Source organism: Lissotriton helveticus, chromosome 1_1 (assembly GCF_964261635.1).
Source record: "Lissotriton helveticus chromosome 1_1, aLisHel1.1, whole genome shotgun sequence".
NCBI lineage: Eukaryota > Metazoa > Chordata > Amphibia > Caudata > Salamandridae > Lissotriton > Lissotriton helveticus.
In genome coordinates, this window is record NC_136057.1 from 1193429921 (window position 1) to 1193449272 (window position 19352).

Below are 19352 nucleotides of genomic sequence, written 5' to 3' on the forward strand. Positions count from 1 at the left end.
ATCGCAGCGTCTCGTCTTTGTCGCGAGAGATGCGGATACCCAAGTAACGGAGATCCGCACTACACCACTCCAATGGGTAATCGAGGGGGAAGTCGCGCACCGCATCTGTCAGTGGGAAAAATTGCGACTTGGCCCAGTTGATGTGGACTCCTGACACCCCGCCAAATAAAATAAATTCCCGAAGTAGGGGATTCAGATGTGTCTCAGGATATTTTACGTACAGCGTGATGTCATCCGCATAAAGGGATACGTCAATTTGTCGCTGCAGGCATTGCACAGCACCAGTACGATGCAGCTGTCGTAAGCGACAAGCAAGAGGCTCGACCGCGATGGCGAATAACAGGGGAGAGAGTGGGCATCCCTGACGGGTGCCTCTCGTGAGCGCGATAGGTTGTGACAGTCGTCCGTTAATTAGTACCCTAGCCGTGGGATCCGTGTATAGAAGGCGGACCCAAGACAGGAACAATTTAGGGAACCCCATGCTGGCAAGCACCGAAAAGAGGTAAGGCCATTCAATCGAGTCGAACGCCTTGGTGGCATCGAGGAATACAGCTGCCACAGAGATGTCAGGGTGAACCGTGCGGAGCAGGGAGAAGAGGGTGCGAAGGTTGTGGGACGTAGATCTGCCCGCCACAAAGCCAGACTGATCAGGCAATACAAGTCTGGTCATCAATAGCGATAGCCGGGTGGCCAGTACCTTAGCAAGTATTTTGACGTCGCAGTTTAAGAGGGAGAGTGGACGGTAAGAATCGCAGGATGTGGGATCCTTATCTGGCTTTAAGAGAGAGGTGATCACCACCTCGCGCATAGAGCTGGGAAGTATCCCGTCAGCAAGAGATTCCGTAAACACTTCACGGAGCACTGGCGCCATAACATCGATGTAGGCTTTGTAAAACTCGGCAGGTATGCCATCGAGGCCCGGAGCCTTGCCGTTTCTGAGGGACATGATGGCCTCGCGCACCTCATCGAGCTCAAAAGGCGCCGCAAGAAATTCCCTGTCCCCATCGCTGAGCCAGCATAACGCAACATCGCTGAGGTATGAAGCATATGGCGCGTCTGCTTCCGCCGTGGAAGTGTACAGTGAGGAGTAATGTGCTGTGAATGTGTGCAGTATCGCTTCTGAATCACTGATAGTGGTACCGGAGGTATCAGTGAGTTCCAATATGGTATGGTGTACCCGTGAGGGTTGCGTGAGTGTAGCCAGTACCTTCCCGGGCCTATCCCCTTCACAGTATTTACGGGCTATCTAGTGTTTGCCTCGGTATTTCGCCTCCCTGGCAGCCTCCTCCTCATACCTTGACAGTGTCTCCCTAAAGGTAGCATGCAGTTCTGGGTCAGTGTCTGATACCATGCGGAGTTCCAGAGCCCGCAGTTCCTTTTCAAGTGTGGTGATGGAATGTAAGATATCACGAAGTACCCCGTGGCTCTTAGATATGCAGTACCCCCTGACAGTGACCTTGAACGCCTCCCATATGTGCTCGACTGATTCAACCGACCCCTTGTTTCTAGGAAAGAACTCCGCTATCTCCTCCCCCAGCTCAGTGCGAAACAGGTTATCCAGAAGCACGTCAGGGCGTAGTCTCCACTGCGGTCGCGGACTGTCCCACCCAGGAGTACGAAACCGCAAAAGCACAGGGCCGTGGTCAGAGTAGGTTCTCGGTAGGTGAGTCACTCCCACCAGCTCCGCAGCAACCCCCCTAGTGACTAAGAAGTAATCCAAGCGTGCCCATGTCCCGGTATGAGAAGTGAAGTGGGTACCCTCCCTTTCATGAGGATGTAAGTGTCTCCAGGCATCTAAAAGACCACCCTCCTCCACAACTCCCTCCAGTGCCTCCCTGGCCCTAGGCTTATAGGAGCCAACACCATCCGCCCTGTCTAAGGTGGGTACCAGCGCTAGGTTGAAATCCCCACCCCATACTATGTGTCGTGCCCCAACCGCCACAATCCTACCCCATAGAGTGGTGAAAAAGGCAGGTGAGTCAACATTCGGCGCATATATGGACACAAACAGGTACAGATCACGGCCCACTCTACCCCACAACAGAGCATAACGACCCTCCCTGTCTGCCACTTCCCCACATTTGTGAAAAGGCACAGTGCGGGCAACGAGAATTGCCACTCCTCTGGCATAAGTCGAATAAGAGGAAAAGATACGGTGTCCGGCCCATCGTTTCGCAAAAGTGGCGCTACCCTGTGCGGGCAGATGAGTTTCTTGCAACATGGCCACCCGTATACAATGTCTATCAAGGTAGGCAATAACATTTCGGCATTTCTTAGCATTGTTCAATCCGCGGACATTCCAAGATAAGCATGTCAGTTGCGCATTCGCAGTCAAAGCAGCCATGGACAGAGCAACAATGAATAAGGTAGTGCCCGAGAGGGCCGCAAAATGTAACCACCCCCGCCTTGCCAGTGCCAACGTTTACACCAGGTTATTGCAGATATACACAGTTCAGTCAATGAAAGCCTCTCAGAGTCCATCCTCCCCCCACCCACCCCAGCATCCCAATCATGCCAGTGGCCGCGGAACCCCCCCCAGAAGCCCCCCCTCCTCCCACCTCCCCCCAACTGTAGTGGTATGAACAACAATAACAGCAACAAGACTGTGGGGATCGCCCAGTAGGGGTAAAACATAGAGTGCGCACAGCCACTTCCCGGTCCGTAGCTCCAGAACTGTAACCGCCCTCGGTGGAGACTAGGGACGAGAAAGTGGTCCTTGGTGTACGTTACCACAGGGGTGCAGAGTCCATGCAGGTCCATCGATCATGAATCGCCCCGAAGTCTGAAGTCCGAGCCGCTGGATGACCGCCAGCTGCCGCGGAGAAGACTCGATCCGTAGTGCACATGGACAGCTATTCATCATGTGGCGCTGGTGACAGGTCGGCATCGTCCTGTTCATCAGCAGCAGCGCCGTCTGCTCTGCGCTCCCTACGTATCGATTTTAGGTAGCCCTCTGCCTTTTGCGGGTTGGTGAAAAACCTCTGCTTACCCTGGTGGGTCACTCGAAGCTTCGCAGGGTATAAGAGAGCATAGTCTATCTGAGCCTCTCGTAGCTTTTTCTTCACCGGCAGAAACTTTCGCCGTTCATCCTGAACCATCGGCGTGAAGTCCGGGTAGACAGAGAAGGTAATTCCATTAAATTGCAGTGATTTTTGAGTGCGGGCCGCCCTGAGAGCAGTGTCACGATCACGGTAATTCAAAAGCCGCGCAATGATGGGCCTTGGTGGAAGGCCAGGCTTAGGCACAGGCGCCAGGGAGCGGTGGGCCCTCTCCACAATGAATTGAGGCGAGAAAGCATCCTCTCCTATCGAGCCTCTGAGCAATCTTTCAACGTATAGTTCCATCCTACCCGTATCTGTAGATTCCGGCACATTCGTTATGCGTATGTTGTTCCGGCGGCTTCGCGCTTCCAGGTCCTCGTTCTTTGCCGCTATAATCCGGAGTAAGTTATCCATCCTGGCCAGTTGCGTCGTAGCGACATCGGCGTTATCGGATATCCGCTGCTCCGCAGTCGTGATCCGCTCCTCATGGCGGTCGACCTTGTGTACCAAAGCATCCAGCCGGGCCGTGACGCCGTCCACTTTCTCCACGACAGTGGCGAAACCCTGCCTCATCTCCTGAATCAGGCTGGTAAGATCTACATCATTAGTAGGAGGCGGAGTAGGCAGCGAAGAAGATGCGCTGGACCCAGGATTCATCTGCACCGATTTGGCGCCTTTTTTCACACTGTTGAAGCTCAGTTTTGGCTGACGATTCTCAGTCCGTCCCATAGCGGTGTCCGGGGGATGGCTTCCGGGCCGTGGAGCAGAGTGGTGGTAGAATCTGCGGCCGTGGGATAGATGAGTGCAGTCCACCCAGAGAATGCACAGCCGTCAGTGGACAGGAGAGAGCAAACGCAGGGCCGCCAAAGGGGCTGCGAGGGGGGCCCAATCTGCAAGCGGCGCTACGTGGCAACCAAGCGCTGTGATGGTGAGGGGGTCCAGCAGCCAACAGTAGTGGATCGTGGTAATAGATGCTCCCCGCCCAGTGCCAGCAGGGAAGCGGCCCGGGTATATATTGCTGCTGCAGGCAGTGTGATCCAATCAAGCAGGGCAAAGGATGGCAGGACCCCACTGTGTAGTGCGCAGTGAAGGGTTGCAGCACTCAGGGGGGCAGTCCAGGGCCTCTCCACGTGACAGCCACGCACCCGCCAAGCAGGCGACAGCCCCCCCCCCACTCGTCCGCTAGTGCAGAAGCTTGATGGCAGCAGGGGTGGCGCGTGATGGTAGCGCCGAGTGCGAGGGGGCTAGTCCCGACCCTGGATCAGCGGTTCCGATTGCTCGCGCTGCTTAGCATAGAAGCTGCAGCGGGCAGAGAGTCGGAGCGATGGTTCGTGGGGGCCGCCCGGCCCAGCAGGCTCCTCCACCGAGTGGGAAGGAGATCCTTTCCTAGCGCCGATAACGGGAGCCAGCAGGAGGGGGGGGGGGGTCTCGCGGCAGAAAGGACAGCAGCCGCTTACCTCCGTTGAAGCCCCCCCGCGATGTCTCCGCAGGAGATCGGTGTCCGCGGCGATCTGCGGCCCAAAGCCTCGTGACAGTCCCCGGGGTCGCGCAGCAGCAGCGGCCGGCCACACGCTCACAGCAGCTCCGGAGCGAGCACCGGATAGAACTCCAGCAGCCTGTAACTCCGGCCCTGGAGCACGTAGGGACTTCAGAGTTTGGTCGAGTGTCTATGGCGATGACCTGAAGCAGGGTCCAAAAGGTGGAGGTAATACAGCACTCCGTGGCACAGGATATGTTAAGGATTATTTACCAAGGAGCGGGAGCTACGCACCTAGGCAGCCATTCCGCAAGTGCGCCCTCTACCGCGCCACGTGAAACTTAAAATTTAAATGTGATCTTGTTTTATTGCACACTCATATCCCAGAATGCAATGAATCAGATGATTTCAAGTCCATTTTCTGTTTTCACACCATTAAACATCCCAGAATGCACTGTGGACGACTTGTATCTGTGTGAGGCTGCTTGAGGTGAGTAGAGTGTAATCTATATTATATTATATGCACATTCAAACAGTGAAATTGAGGACGTGTTAATTAGTTTATTTTTTTTGCTGATTAGCTAACAGCCGATCTTCAGCACGCAGCGTGAGACCTTGCACGAACCCTGCATGCAATCATACGAACAGCCGATCTTCAGCACGCAGCGCGAGATCCAGTTCGCGAGTCCTGCATGTGATTGTACGAAGCTTTCAGTATGCGCATGTGTTGTCATGCGCACAGTTCGAATTAAACGAACGAAGCGTTGGCAATTTACTTTAAAAAAATGTCAATTCAAGCCTTTTTTACGTATCCTCAATCGCGCAAAGAAAAGTGGAAAGATCTCACCAATGCTCTGGCCCCTGTACCGCTTTTAAATTCCTCGGTGAACCAGTTGACGTGAGATGCGAAATTCTTCCTTCTTTCTTCCTAGAGAATGATGAAAACACCTCTTTGTTCGTCCCGATCGTCGCCAAATTGAAATAATGACCTCCAGAGTCTTCTTGGCAACAAGGAGTATTTATTAGGATAAGAGACACAAGTACAGGTCTTATCATACAGGGGCCCAGAGAGCAACTGCCTGTCATGGAATCCGACTGAACAGATTCTATGACATAGCAGAACTCTCAGGCATGCGTCACCACACCTCCTCACACTCTGCCCTCCTAATATAGACTTGCTCACCTGTGCAGTCCTCTGTTAGAATTTATGACTTTGTACCAATCAGTAGGAAGTTTCATTGGAATTTAAAGTTATTTCCTTGACTTATCTGAAACTGCAAATCCTGGAGGACGCAACATTCTCAAAGTGGTAACTATGTTTAAATATCCACCTCAACAGCTCCTCCCTGAAGGGAAGAAATACAACAGGTCACAGGAGAGTGGGTATAGCCAAGGCCAAGTGGCAACAATTCATTACTTGCATTGATAAATATTTTAAACCCAGTCCTAGCAACTCAGTCAAGTGCAGGCACACAGAGAATGCAGGATGCTGCAGCTGCTTCTGAATGATAGGAATGTATTCACCAGTCAGAAACACAGAAGTAGCTGAAGGGCCATGCCCACCCACCCAGTAATAGAGGCGCAGAGCCTCCCTGCGCTGCGGGGTTGAAGGTCCCGTGCTACATCACTGTGTATCAATGTGAAACAAACATATAAGTGTTGAATAGCTCCTTCTCTGGATGCCATGACCAAGTAAATAAACGATCTTACAACAATGATAGATCTTTTACCTGAAGAAGAGTTTGCTGTCAAAACAGTTGGAAACTTAATGAATGTATCTTCTTGGGTTTATTGGCTTGTGTGCTCTTGGTTGTACGAATCTGTCGATCTTTTTTGGGCATTCAATGTTGTGAAGTAATATCTGATATTTCCGCTGGGAATATGTTTTAGGATCATCTGTGTTATGAACACGTGCTGGTGTTATTAAAACCATACCAAAGCTATACATACACATTTGTGAAGAATTGTTTTGATATCAGTTTTCTTATTTTATTACCAATCTAGGACTCTGCTATTGAAAAAGTATTCATTTTAGAGTGTTCATATACGGTATATTTTATTTAGCTTTTTTCAAGAAGAATCATTTATCCAAGTTGTGAGAGTTGAATTTATTTGCTTCTTATTAACACAATTATTTCAGTAAATGTTGCACATTTCCTTAAATGCTGTTTTGATTAAGAAAACATCTGGTGTTTATTTGCTGTAGGATTTAATAGGCTAAAATGAGTGCCTGAGAATGATGGATCTGACCAGATATGCGCCTCATACTCTCTAAGCCATAGGATTCAAGCCTCACCTCAATGATGAAGCCTATGTAGGCCAAAACCTATCTGGAGCTGCTTGAGTTCCTATTTGGATGACACCTGGTTTGGCAGTTTGGGCTGGATATTTCTTATAGAGCAGGACTGACTTGCTTATGGCTGATATCTATATACAGTCCCAATAAGACTAAAACCAGTCAGTTTTTTTTCCCTTTCAGAGGACATAACCTGGCAGTCTGGGACGGACTTACTGAAGCATGATGAAAACTGATTTTTCTATGGATGCTCTTTTTGTTTGGAAAGAAACTGTGGGCAAGAAAAGGATGCATTGTTATGTTGCACAAGTGATTACCAGTACTTTTGATTGTTGCAGTCTTTCCATCACCTTTTCTTGTTTCAATATGGGTGAATGGTAGTATGGCTTACCTCCTCCAATGGCCTGATGACCATTGGAGGAGTATGTCAGTGCTAGAGTAGGCTTCCTCGTCAACATACCGTTGGCCCACCCACTTCTACTGAGAGTTTGGTGAGGAAGGTTCTCCATTGGCATTGCAACACTTTTGCGTCACGTTTAACATAGGAAAAGTGATTCAAAAGTGGCGCAAGGGGCTTGTAAATCTGCCCCCCCTGTGTACCAAACACTTACTCTGCCCCTAAAGTGTGAAAGCACCCTATAAATTACGATACTCCTGGAATTAATATTTATCAGATAGAATGTATGCATATTGTCAATTACAAGCTCCCTGCTAAAAAAGAGGAGCAACGCCAACAAAGTCCACATGTTGCAGCATTTCTTTTACCTGGGAATTTTTCCAACTATCAAATTTTTCTGACCTTGTTTTATGTCTGGTTCCCATGCAAGCCAGGTTTGTGCACATGTCAGAATTTAACAAGCCAGGGAGGTTTTGCCACATTAGGGGAAAGAAAGGGCTTGAGTAAATGAACCCAGAAAGGTCGATCTGGCTTTCCCATCTATTTATCTCTGTAAATCATTTTCCATATCACAATGGATGGGGTTGGAACGAGTCATTAAAGTCAAATATTCTAAGAAAGAGAAGAACGTCAATGGTTTGTTACTGCTCCGACGTAAATAAATCTCTGGAAGCTGGAATGACCCATCACAGCTAACTTTATGAAGTGATACGTAACAGGGGAAGAGAGTCCTGTTTATTTTAACAGCTTCTGTTTAAAACTGCTTGCATCCCTTGTGGCAGACGCCTTTCAGTGGTGCTTTACATTGTTTGATCAATCCTCAGAGAAATGACTGTAATGAGTGTACATGGCCCATTAACTGAAACACAAGCAGCCATTTAGATCAATGTTGTCGTACAATGTGCCATTACTATTGCAAGTCATCCCTAAAGAGGACAGGGTGAGGGCGAGCGTCAGGTCAAACACAGAGTCTGTGTCCTAAGTGCCCAACAGGAATCAATAAAGCATGTCGTTGGCTTAAAAGATGACCACTGAAGTCCCTGCTGGGAAAGATGTACTGTTGAGTGTCTGTTGCTGTCAAAGCTCCAGACAATGTCATTTTAAGCATTTTGGGAGCCCTAGGAAAACGTATCCTGTTCGGAACAACTTTAAACGTCATTACACATTTTTGGATAATTCGAGCCCGCATGATGCCAAGCAACGCTAAATTATGTTAATCTTTAACAGGGCCAGCCTAAAACAAGTGTCTTGCCTGGGCCCCAAAAATCTTTAAGATGACACAGCATAGACAGACAAAGTCAGTGGCAGAGGTAGCAGATAGGGAGAGATGTTTAGATTGAAAAATAGAATAGGCAGATGAAAAATAGAGAGAATGTTTACTTTCCCAACAGGCCCCTTGGAAGGAGGGGGTTCTAAGCAATTGCCAAATTTGCCCATGCCTTTAAACGTCTCTGACTCCAGAGAAAGCTTGACAGGGTAAAGGGGAAATGTTCACAGAGGATTCATGTTTAATCCTAACAATAATCCTCTCATAATAATTTGAGGTGGCATTTATTAAATAATAATAATGCCTTATGTAGGAGGGCCAATTCACAAAGTTTTTGGCCCACCTAAATTAAATTTAGGATTAGATATGTCCACGAGTAATATTCCACCAATAACGTTAAATGTTATGTGTGGGCAATTTAGGGCAGGTGGCATTCATTCCAAGATGTGGATTCCTGGCTAGGTTCTTGAATGCCACACTCAGACGATTTTGTGTGTTCACAGACTTTTCGGCAACATTTGCAGGTGAAGAGGATTTGTGTACTGAAATGTTAGTCAGCCTCTTGAAGTGCAGAATAACTTTGCAGACCCAGAATCACCACTTAATGAATTTCCAGTTCCGTGGGTTTTATGGTACAAATGTAGCCCCTGCTCTCAGTAAAGTGGCACTTATTACAGTTTTCCGATATTTAGCTCGACATTTAAAAATGCAAAACATCGTGAAATGTTATCCAACCTTTTTTTTTTACAAAACAACTGGGACATCTGGAGGAGAAGGCCGTGTTTGTCTGGTGTAAGGGAGAGATGGCAGGTGGGGACATGGTGAATCTCCACAGTGTTACAGAGTTAAGAGATTGATGGCTAACACCACTCTCCTGCAGCTTTAAACGTAGAACAACAAACTGATGCATACTCACCTAGATCATTTAATAGGCTTTTCACTGTTGACCCATTCATTAGTGATTTGCTCAATCTTCAACAAAGTACACTGCAAAATCGGCACGGTTGAGTTGAATCCCTGGGTCGTAAAGATATCACAGACATGCGAGTTTTAGGGGGTGATTACGAATCTGATGGTCTTTGATTGCCAGACTTGCTGTGGAGCATCGGTGGCGGTCCTGCGTACGCCCTATTACTAGGCAGCTTTTTGGACCGGCACCACTGCACCAGCTGCACCAAGGAACTGCTGTTCCCTGGCAGTGGTGCAGCACACATAATATGCAAGGCTGGACCGCTGTGGTCCACCAAGCATATTATGATTTTCCCTGCTGTCAGCCTTTTCAAGGCAGACTCACTACTGTCAAAAGGCTGGTGGAGGAAAAGCAAAGGGGGCCCTACAGGGCCCCCATACCCCTGCCGCCACGGGGATGAATTCAGGGGGGCACAACATGTGCCCCTTGTTTGCGTGCACCCCAAGTTCCAGGGCAGCATGGACTTCACAGCCCATGCCATTCTGGAATTTCTTTTGCGTTCCCATTGCAGTGCCCGTTTTCAGGGCACCACCATGGGAACAGCAAAAGAAAAGGCAGGAAAAACCCTCTAGACACTAGTTCAACTCGTAGTATGGCGGGCAGTTCCTGCATGACTTTGGTGGTTGTGAGCTGGCACAGAGCCGTCGCAGCACCCCTGCAGCACCGCCGCAGCACCGTCAAAATAGTAATCAGCCCCTATGATCTTTCATGAGGTTCCTCATGTTAATAGTATTCTTGTATGGAGCTGTGCAAAAAAAAAAAACTCTTGGAGGGAGGTCAGATATTACATGTTCACATTGTCCCAGTGGGAAGAATTACATGTGACAACATCTATATAGAATATATGTGATTTTTATTTAGCTAAATTTGAAGTTTGCAGGGGATTCTGGGTAGGAAAACCTTCGGTGATCCATGTAAACCACAACTCCCTGCTCTCCCCTGGGTTTCTAGTTTTCCGAAATGCATGGGTTTGGTAGGTTTCCTTAGATGGCCGCAGAGCCTGGGACCAATTACGCAAGTGCCGCCTTGCCTACCCAGGTCGTTTTGCGTTCGATAATTTTGATGACTTCACGATATGTTTTGAGCCCTTACCTGTCCCTTCTCAACACTCCTTGCGCTACGAGGCCTCAGGGTAGCTACGCGCTATATAAATATAATTTCATTCATTCATTCATTCATTTCAGGAATGTTCAAACTTCATCATGAATCACTTGATGCATAGATCAGACAGGTTCTAATTCATAACACTGATAATCCCCCGAGACCTGCCACACCTTGGTGTGTTTCTGTAGCCAGCCTCAAAATTTGTAAACCGCTACCTCCAAGCCCACATAGTGGTCCATCCCTCTCTTCCACACCACCAGGGATGAGGGGCTTCTTGGCCTTCCATTCTCATGCTATATCTCCTTTTGCTAGAATCACACCCAGAAGCAGCACAAATGTATACCTATTGCGTAGTGTGTCAGTGATATGTAGAAAAATAAGTTTCAGGTCCATCAGAACAGACCAGGATAGAACATTTCCCAAACAAGTTGTCAACCCACACCAGAAGGGGATCAACACAGGACAGTCCCAAATTGTATGTAAAAATGTTCCATCCACAGTGCTACATCTAAGACAGGCAGGGTAAGCAATCACCCCCATCTGCCAAAGTTGATGGCGTGTAAAATACACCCTGTGGAGGTACTAATGCTGAACCAATCTAAGTCTTGTGGCAATGGTAGCCTCTTGAGGTGCCCACAGTGCCTCAGTCCAACCCTTGTTTTCCAGAGTTCCCACATCAGCCTCCCACACCCTTCGGAGAGCACTAAATGCATCAAGATGGTTGGAGATAAGCGTCTGGTATACCTTTGCAACTTTGTGGTTGGCCATCACCTAAAATTCTTACGTTTTTGCTGGAGAAAATGCTCCCCAAAAACTTTAGCTTTGCCCACAGCTGAGGTTTTTTGAATGTGGATAACATCATAACTTTAACAAGTCATGAAGATTGTTGCCTGTGCAAAACTTTGAGCAGATTATAATTTAATCACACCCATAACTATTTTTACTTTTATGTTGTTTTTGGTTTGTTTGCGAAGCAGACCATATACTTTCTTTCACATTACCCAACTTCGTAGTGCTCTGTTTGCATACAGCAGAAACATGTCAGTATTTCTTACTAGCTCGTGTTCAGTGCTTAGGTTGATCCTCTGAAACTTGGAACATTGTACACACCATGGAGCTGGATCAACAGGGTCCATGGATCTTTGATGGAACTTTCGATGGGCCTTTGACAATGCCCCCTGGGCGGATACCAAAACTGTTTGTACTTACCTCGGTGGCCAAGCAACCTTGGCCGATGCCCGGTGGAGCTGTCATATGCAGCTATAGAGGAGTCTGGCCCTGGTTTCACCCTGTCGGTCGTCACCCACCCAGCCGGTCATCTGACATTGTTTTCCTTGTTTCCTCGTTGTGTTTCCTTCCCTCCCCCCCTCCTCCATCTGTGATTCTTTGACTTAATAGATGTAACTATGTAACCTGTAACTCGCTGATCCTCTTGTAAAGCGCTCTGAAACCTCCCGGTCTAGCCAGAGGTATATAAAACTTATCAAATATAAATATAAATATAAAAGGTGTCTGATTATTTTTGTAATTTCTAGGTTTCTCGATCCGCTTTGCTAACAAAACTCAATTTCCTGTCACAACGTAGTTGCCAGCTAATGAATCAGCCAGTAGGTTAACACGTTTAAAATGTGCTTTCAAGAGAGGAGCAGGAGAGAATGCAAATGCTATTGAATGCTTATTTGTTATGATGATGGAGTCTCAAAGCACTAGAGTCTCACGGTAGGAGCTACACCTTACAGTCGAAAGGCTGAGCAAACATGCCCACAAACCTTGTGACGGAAGCCTGCTAAGTGAATAGTCAGCCCATACTCTCAGTAACCATAAAATCCTCAGTTTTGCTGACTGTACCAAAGGGTACATTCCACAATTAACTTTCCAGGGTGTCTACTCTATTAACGTTGACAGGGAATTCCATTATGATACATTATGAAATCTGTGCTGCCGCTGAAATTCAACACAGCTATAAAAACAGCAAACCCGTGTTGTTATGCTGCCAGGGCAAGGTTAAGTAACACTAACCCACTAATGTAGCTAATTTTAAAACACCCTTTGGCCTGAGCAGTAGCTCAGTGACAGAGGACAAGACAGATTTCACCAGGTCATTGTAAAATGCTGGTGAACCTATAGTCTTACACAATGTTGCACTTCATCATTTTCCCCTCTTAAACTAAGACTTATTTTACATTTGCTTTTCGCAGTATGGCTAACGCTTTATGGGTTCTTAAAAAGGGCTAACCTAATTTCGGGGTCAGCTTGACCTGCATTTAGCACCGCTATTCATGTCTTTAAATAGGATTACATTAACAACAGCATGTGAAGCACAGTGCAGGGGATTAAGGGCAAAGGCAAGCCATTAGCATTCTTTCATTAACTGAAACACGCTGAACCTAAAGAGGGGTGGAAAACTGGTTCAGGGACTGCTGCCCCTACTCTGCTTCTACACAAGGAAAGCCAAAAAAAAAAAAAAAAAAAAAAAGATTATGACTGAAATAATGCTAAAACGTTCATTCCTTGAAGGCAGTTAAGTACTTCAATTTTAAGCCCCTGATATTTGAATTTCTTGCATTGCTTCTGTGTAAATAAATGCGTTACACGTGATTGCAGATTTGTTTGCCAGGATGGGAACAGGGGTCATTCATTTGCATACTTTATTAAAAATGTCCATTAAATGATTGCTTTAAGTAGAAGGAATTACGAAATGAAAATTCTAGAAAATGACAACAAATACAAAGGATGATCTTGTAAACAACCTTTACATATTGGATCTGACAAAAAGCTAAATTACGCTCCTCCTCCCCGCCCCCCTCCCACGTTCAGAATGTAATGAGGGGTCCCTGACTCTTCCATATTTCAAGAATATTCATTGGCCTTGGGATGAATGCCCGCCCCAGCAGTTGCTGCCTCGGCTGCAGGGTCCTGTGTTACTCCTCTGTTGGTACTGCAGAAGTCTCAGAAATAATGCTACAACCAGGCTTCCCATTAACTATGATTTAGAAAAGGAGTACCAAATAGTTTTAAAAAAAAATAGGGCAGATTTATGAAGCCCTTGCGCCACGTTTACGCCGCTGTTGCGTCACGCAAGGCGGCGTAAACGTGGCGCATCCCTACGAACGATTTACAACGTGACGCATCTAGGCAGATGCGTCACGTTGTAAAGCCCTGCGCCGCTTGTGGGCGTTCCGGCGCAGGGTGGGCGTTCCGGGGCAGGTGCGCCTCGCAAAAGTGGCTGAGTGAAATCTATGAGATTTCACTCAGTCACTTTCTGGCCAATGCTGCGTCAAAAGGCTGCGCCTGCTTGAAGCAGGCGTAGGTCTTGATGCAGCATTGTTGAGATGGGGCACCACCGAGCCTTGCTGGAGCTGCGTCGCGCTTGCGACGCAACTCCAGCAATGCACCACCTTAACGCCACAGATGCGTCACGCATCTGTGCCGTTTTTGCCCCATGGTGCGCCGCATTATAAATGCGGCGCACCATGGGTGGCGGAGCTGTGGCGCACTGTGGCGCACATTAACTGGCGCATCCCTGGGGATGCGCCAGTTAACATAAATCTGCCCCAATGTTTTTAATGGGTGCTTTCACATATGGCGTTGTCTAGGGAAAGTATTACATTGTTATCAAGAAAATAGGCTGTGAGTAGGACATTAGAGGAAGCTTCACATATCCCTGCTCTGCCAAAGAGTGCTTTCCTTGCGTTATATGCATAGCCCAGTCTACATACATTACTAAGGCCTTCTATTATGAAATCACAGCTTTTCTATCGTGAAATATTGGCCAATTGTTCCGGGCAACAGGAACTGGAACAGTGGTCTCAAATAAATCCCTTTTCTTATTCAAGAACCATCACGCAACAATTGTTAGTGTGCTCTGCGAAGATCAATACAGGGATAGAGGAAGCCAGCAGTGCAAATTTAAGGCGTACAACATTTTGGAATCTGTGCTGGTAAATGAACATGTTCCTGTATGCAAACTGGTTTATAAGTCATGTTACTGTCTATAGTCACAGATCTGAAGCATCAACCTTGTCCTAGGATACATTACTGCTGCTCCTTTCAAGCAACAAACAGGTGGGTGTTACTGGTTAAAACTCTTTTTTCAGATGTGGATATACCTTTATGGGAGCTGAACCTCAAAATTGTATTGCACTCCAATATTTTGATCACCACAAAAGGTAACTTTAGCAGCTCAGCTCCTGAACCATTGATCTTGCAATTAGAGTCACCACCCTCCTCGACCTCAGATCCAACAAATAAGCAGAGTAACAAAAATTGTGAGTGGGACCACTAAATAACGGAGTTCTTGATCATTGAAAAGTTAAAGGGTTTTATAACAAAAAGTTATAATAGGCAGCACAATGAAATACAAAATATATATTCCATAAAGGTTCAGCTACAGAGTACACAGTCATTAAGCGGCAAGAAGTCACAAAGACAACTTCTCTATTGGAAACATAGAATGTATGACGTTACAACGCATGCTTTTACCACGCATGCTGTTACAACGCAGGTTTTACTACGCATACCATTACAACGCATTACACTTGGGGGTGCTGGATAGTGAATAGTTTAATTTACTATTCCAACTCCAGTCCCCGTGGATAGTAGGGAAGGTGTTGGATAGTAAATTAAACGTATTCCCTATCCTAGAGCGCCCCCCAGTGTAATGCGTTGTAATGGCATGCGTAGTAAAACCTGCGTTGTAACAGCACTGCGTGGTAAAAGTTTAGTTGTAATGGTTGTAAACCGAAACATAAGTCTCTCAATCAATGGACAGTGTTTCTAGAGGATAAGGAAAAGTTTCTCAATAACTGTCAGAATCACAAAGGAAACCAACAGCATCTCTAATAGAAAATGTAAAGTCTCAGGATCACTCCCAAAACCAAGGGTTTATACACACATTTGACCCTGACACATTGACACACAGACCCTGACATTTAGAGCCACTAGGAACATAGGCCCTAGGTATCTCAGGCAGAGGTTGCATTTATATCATCCTTCTGGTTCCTCTCATTTTTAAAGCTTGGCAAGGTGTCAGGTCCTTTTCACTAAAAATATCTAAACTCTGGGGGCCTCATTTATGAGGCCGTGCGTCACTTTTACGCCGCCGGTGTGTCACTTTTTGTAATGCACTAGCAGCGTAAAAAATGTGCCTTGTTTCACCATATTTACAAAGAGACGCATCTAGGTAGATGCATCACTTTGTAAACCCCTGTGCCATATTATACCTGCGCCAGGTATAATGTATGCAAGGGGGGCGTTTTGATGCAAAAAAGAGTCATAGAAGTGACGCAGTGAAATCTATGAGATTTCACTGCGCCATTTCTTGGACATTTAAGCGTCAAAATCTTACACCTGCCTCATGGCAGGTGTAAGACTGACGTAGGCACTAACAACATGGGACTTGCCCATGTGAAAGTACACATTGCTAGAGGTGCGTCACTTTTGTGTCACACTCCAGCAATGCGTCACTTTTGCGCCTATAGATAGGTCAGAAATACTGATGTATCTGTAACTCCTTGCGACATGATGCGTCATACTGTAAATTTGACGCATCATTAGTGTCGCAGAGAGAGTGCAGTGAAAAGTGACGCATCGCTGTTTTCACGCAGCGATGCGTCACTTTTCTTAAATGAGGCCCTGGAACTTTTTGCCGGTCTACCTGCGCCTGATTGAAACAGAACTAGAGTTCAGGAGGGCTTTAAAAACCTAGGGCCTCATTTATGAAAAGTGACGCATCGCTGCGTGAAAACAGCGATGCGTCACTTTTCATGGCGCTCTCCCTGCGACACTAATGTTGCATCATATTTACAGTGTAACGCATCATGTCGCAAGGAGTTACAGATACGTCAGTATTTCTGACGTATCTTTAGGCGCAAAAGTAACGCATTGCTGGAGTGTGTCACAAAAGTGACGCAACTCCAGCAATGTGTATGTACTTTCACATGGGCAAGTCCCATGTTGTTAGTGCCTGCGTCAGTCTTACTCCTGCCATGAGGCAAGCGTAAGATTTTGACGCATTAGCGTCCAAGGAATGGCGCAGTGAAATCCCATAGATTTCATTGCGTCACTTCTATGACTCTTTCTTGCGTCAAAACACCCCCTTTGCATACATTATACCTGGCGCAGGTATAATGTGGCACGGGGTTTACAAAGTGACGCATCTACTTAGATGCGTTACTTTGTAAATATGGTGCAACAAGGCATATTTTTTACGCTGCTAGTGCGTCACAAAAAGTGACACATCGGCGGCGTAAAAGTGACGCACGACCTCATAAATGAGGCCCCTGGTTCTTTATTCAGGCATAGCCTTTTTTGTTCATCCTCTTGTTAGTCTGCTGCTAGCGCCGGTACACCTCTTCTGAGGTAGCAGCACGCACTATAAATGTCTATTACATTATATTACATTACCCATTTCATCAATAGGTAATAAGCAAAGACTGCAAATTCAGCATGGCATGACTAGTGATTACACATATTGAGCATATCAGAATAAAGCTTGTCACTAACTAAAATATACCATTAAACCATTTCCAACAGATATCAAAACTCCACTAGCCTCTCAAGCAACAGTGCAGCCCAGAGACGGCACAACTAAACTACATTAATAAACAGACTTCTAAACACCTAGGGGCAGATTTATGAGGCCCTTGCGCCACGTTTACGCCGCTGTTGCGTCACGCAAGGCGGTGTAAACGTGGCGCATCCCTACGAACGATTTACAACGTGACGCATCTAGGCAGATGCGTCACGTTGTAAAGCCCTGCGCCGCTTGTGGGCGTTCCGGCGCAGGGTGGGCCCTCCGGGGCTGGTGCGCCTCGCAAAAGTGGCTGAGTGAAATCTATAAGATTTCACTCAGTCACTTTCAGGCCAATGCTGCTTCAAAAGCCTGCGCCTGCTTGAAGCAGGTGTAGGTCTTGATGCAGCATTGGTCAGATAGGGCACCCCCCGAGCCTTGCTGGAGCTGCGTCGCGCTTGCGACGCAACTCCAGCAATGCGCCGCCTTTACGGCACAGATGCGTCACGCATCTGTGCCGTTTTTGCCCCATGGTGCGCCGCATTGTAAATGCGGCGCACCATGGGTGGCGGAGCTGTGGCGCACTGTGGCGCACATTAACTGGCGCATCCCTGGGGATGCGCCAGTTAACATAAATCTGCCCCCTAATATAAATAGGGGCAGATTTATGTTGGTCATGCGCCACGTTTGCGTCACGCAACTGCGGCGTAAACGTGGCGCATCCCTACGACCCATTTACAATGTGACGCATCTAGGCAGATGCGTCACGTTGTAAAGCCCTGCGCCACATGTGGGCGTTCCGGCGCAGGGTGGGCGTTCCGGGGCAGGTGCGCCTCGCAAAAGTGGCTGAGTGAAATCTATGAGATTTCACTCAGTCACTTTCAGGCCAATGCTGCGTCAAAACCCTGCGCCTGCTTGAAGCAGGCGTAAGGCTTGACGCAGCATTGGACAGATAGGGCACCCCCGAGCCTTGCTGGAGCTGCATCGCGCTTGCGACGCAACTCCAGCAATGCGCCACCTTTACGGCACAGATGCGTCACGCATCTGTGCCGTTTTTGCCCCATGGTGCGCCGCATTGTAAATGCGGCACAGCATGGGTGGCGGAGCTGCGGCGCAAAATAACTGGCGCATCCATGAGGATGAGCCAGTTATCATAAATCTGCCCCATAGTTTCAAGAGCAACATTAACATATCATCATTTACGACTATATTCATCATAAAAATAATTACTCTTCAAAAACAAATTTTCACCCAAAATTACCCATTTACAAAAAGCTGTCAGTACTGTGCAACTCGTAATCTGGGCCTATTGGGCAAAATTAGTCTTGCATCATTTGCAGGACCTTATTAACTTCAAGAAAGGATGGCAATCGTGCATTTCGGGCATGCTCCAAAATTTTTGACTGATATACATTTTTGAAATATAGAAATGGTTGGTAAGCCCAGTCAGGTGAAACTGCATTTTATTTTTAATATTGAGAAAAATGTTGTCCCACTTCTTGCCAACGAGATGAATCTTGCCAAAACAGCAATAGAGGCTTAAACAAGACCAGCTTTACAGGGTATAATGATGATCCCGAGGATCTACTAAGGACATCTATGTAAGAGTACTGACACGGAGGAAGCAGTAGACCATGGCTCATTGTAGCACGGGGACCCCATTTTCACTCTTGCTTGTTCTTACATATGCTTGTTCTTTGTATAAGCATACTCTTGTTACTCGGCTGCTCTACGCTCACACCATTCACACCTATGTGCCGTTCACCACTCTTCGCACTTTGTGTCCCCTACACACATTCCTACCACTCATGCATTGTGTACATACTCAAGAAGCCAGTGTGCTCAAGGTACTTTTAATGTCTATGTGCACTAGATATACATTCCCCCTACTTGTAAAGCCACCACCTGTCATTGTTCAACCCTATTGACCTATACACACCTCTTTACCAATTCACCTATTAGAACCATCAGTCAAAAATTTTAAATCATTTTATTCACAGAATATTTTGCATAGTCAAAACTCACGTTTCAAAAAAAAATAATAATCAAACAACGGTACCACTGCACAACTCGTATGTATTTACCAGATGATTTCTCTGTATTCGGTGCATGATTACCGTTCCAAAGCCTCTTGAACATATTGTGAATTATTCAAAGTGTATTTTGTAGCAAAAATCAATGAATATTGATTTGCCAACTAAGCTTTCAATGTATTTGCAACAGTTACTTGTTATATCGGGAGCTTTTAAGGAAACTCATCCCGGACAAGTCAATCCACGCTCATTTGAA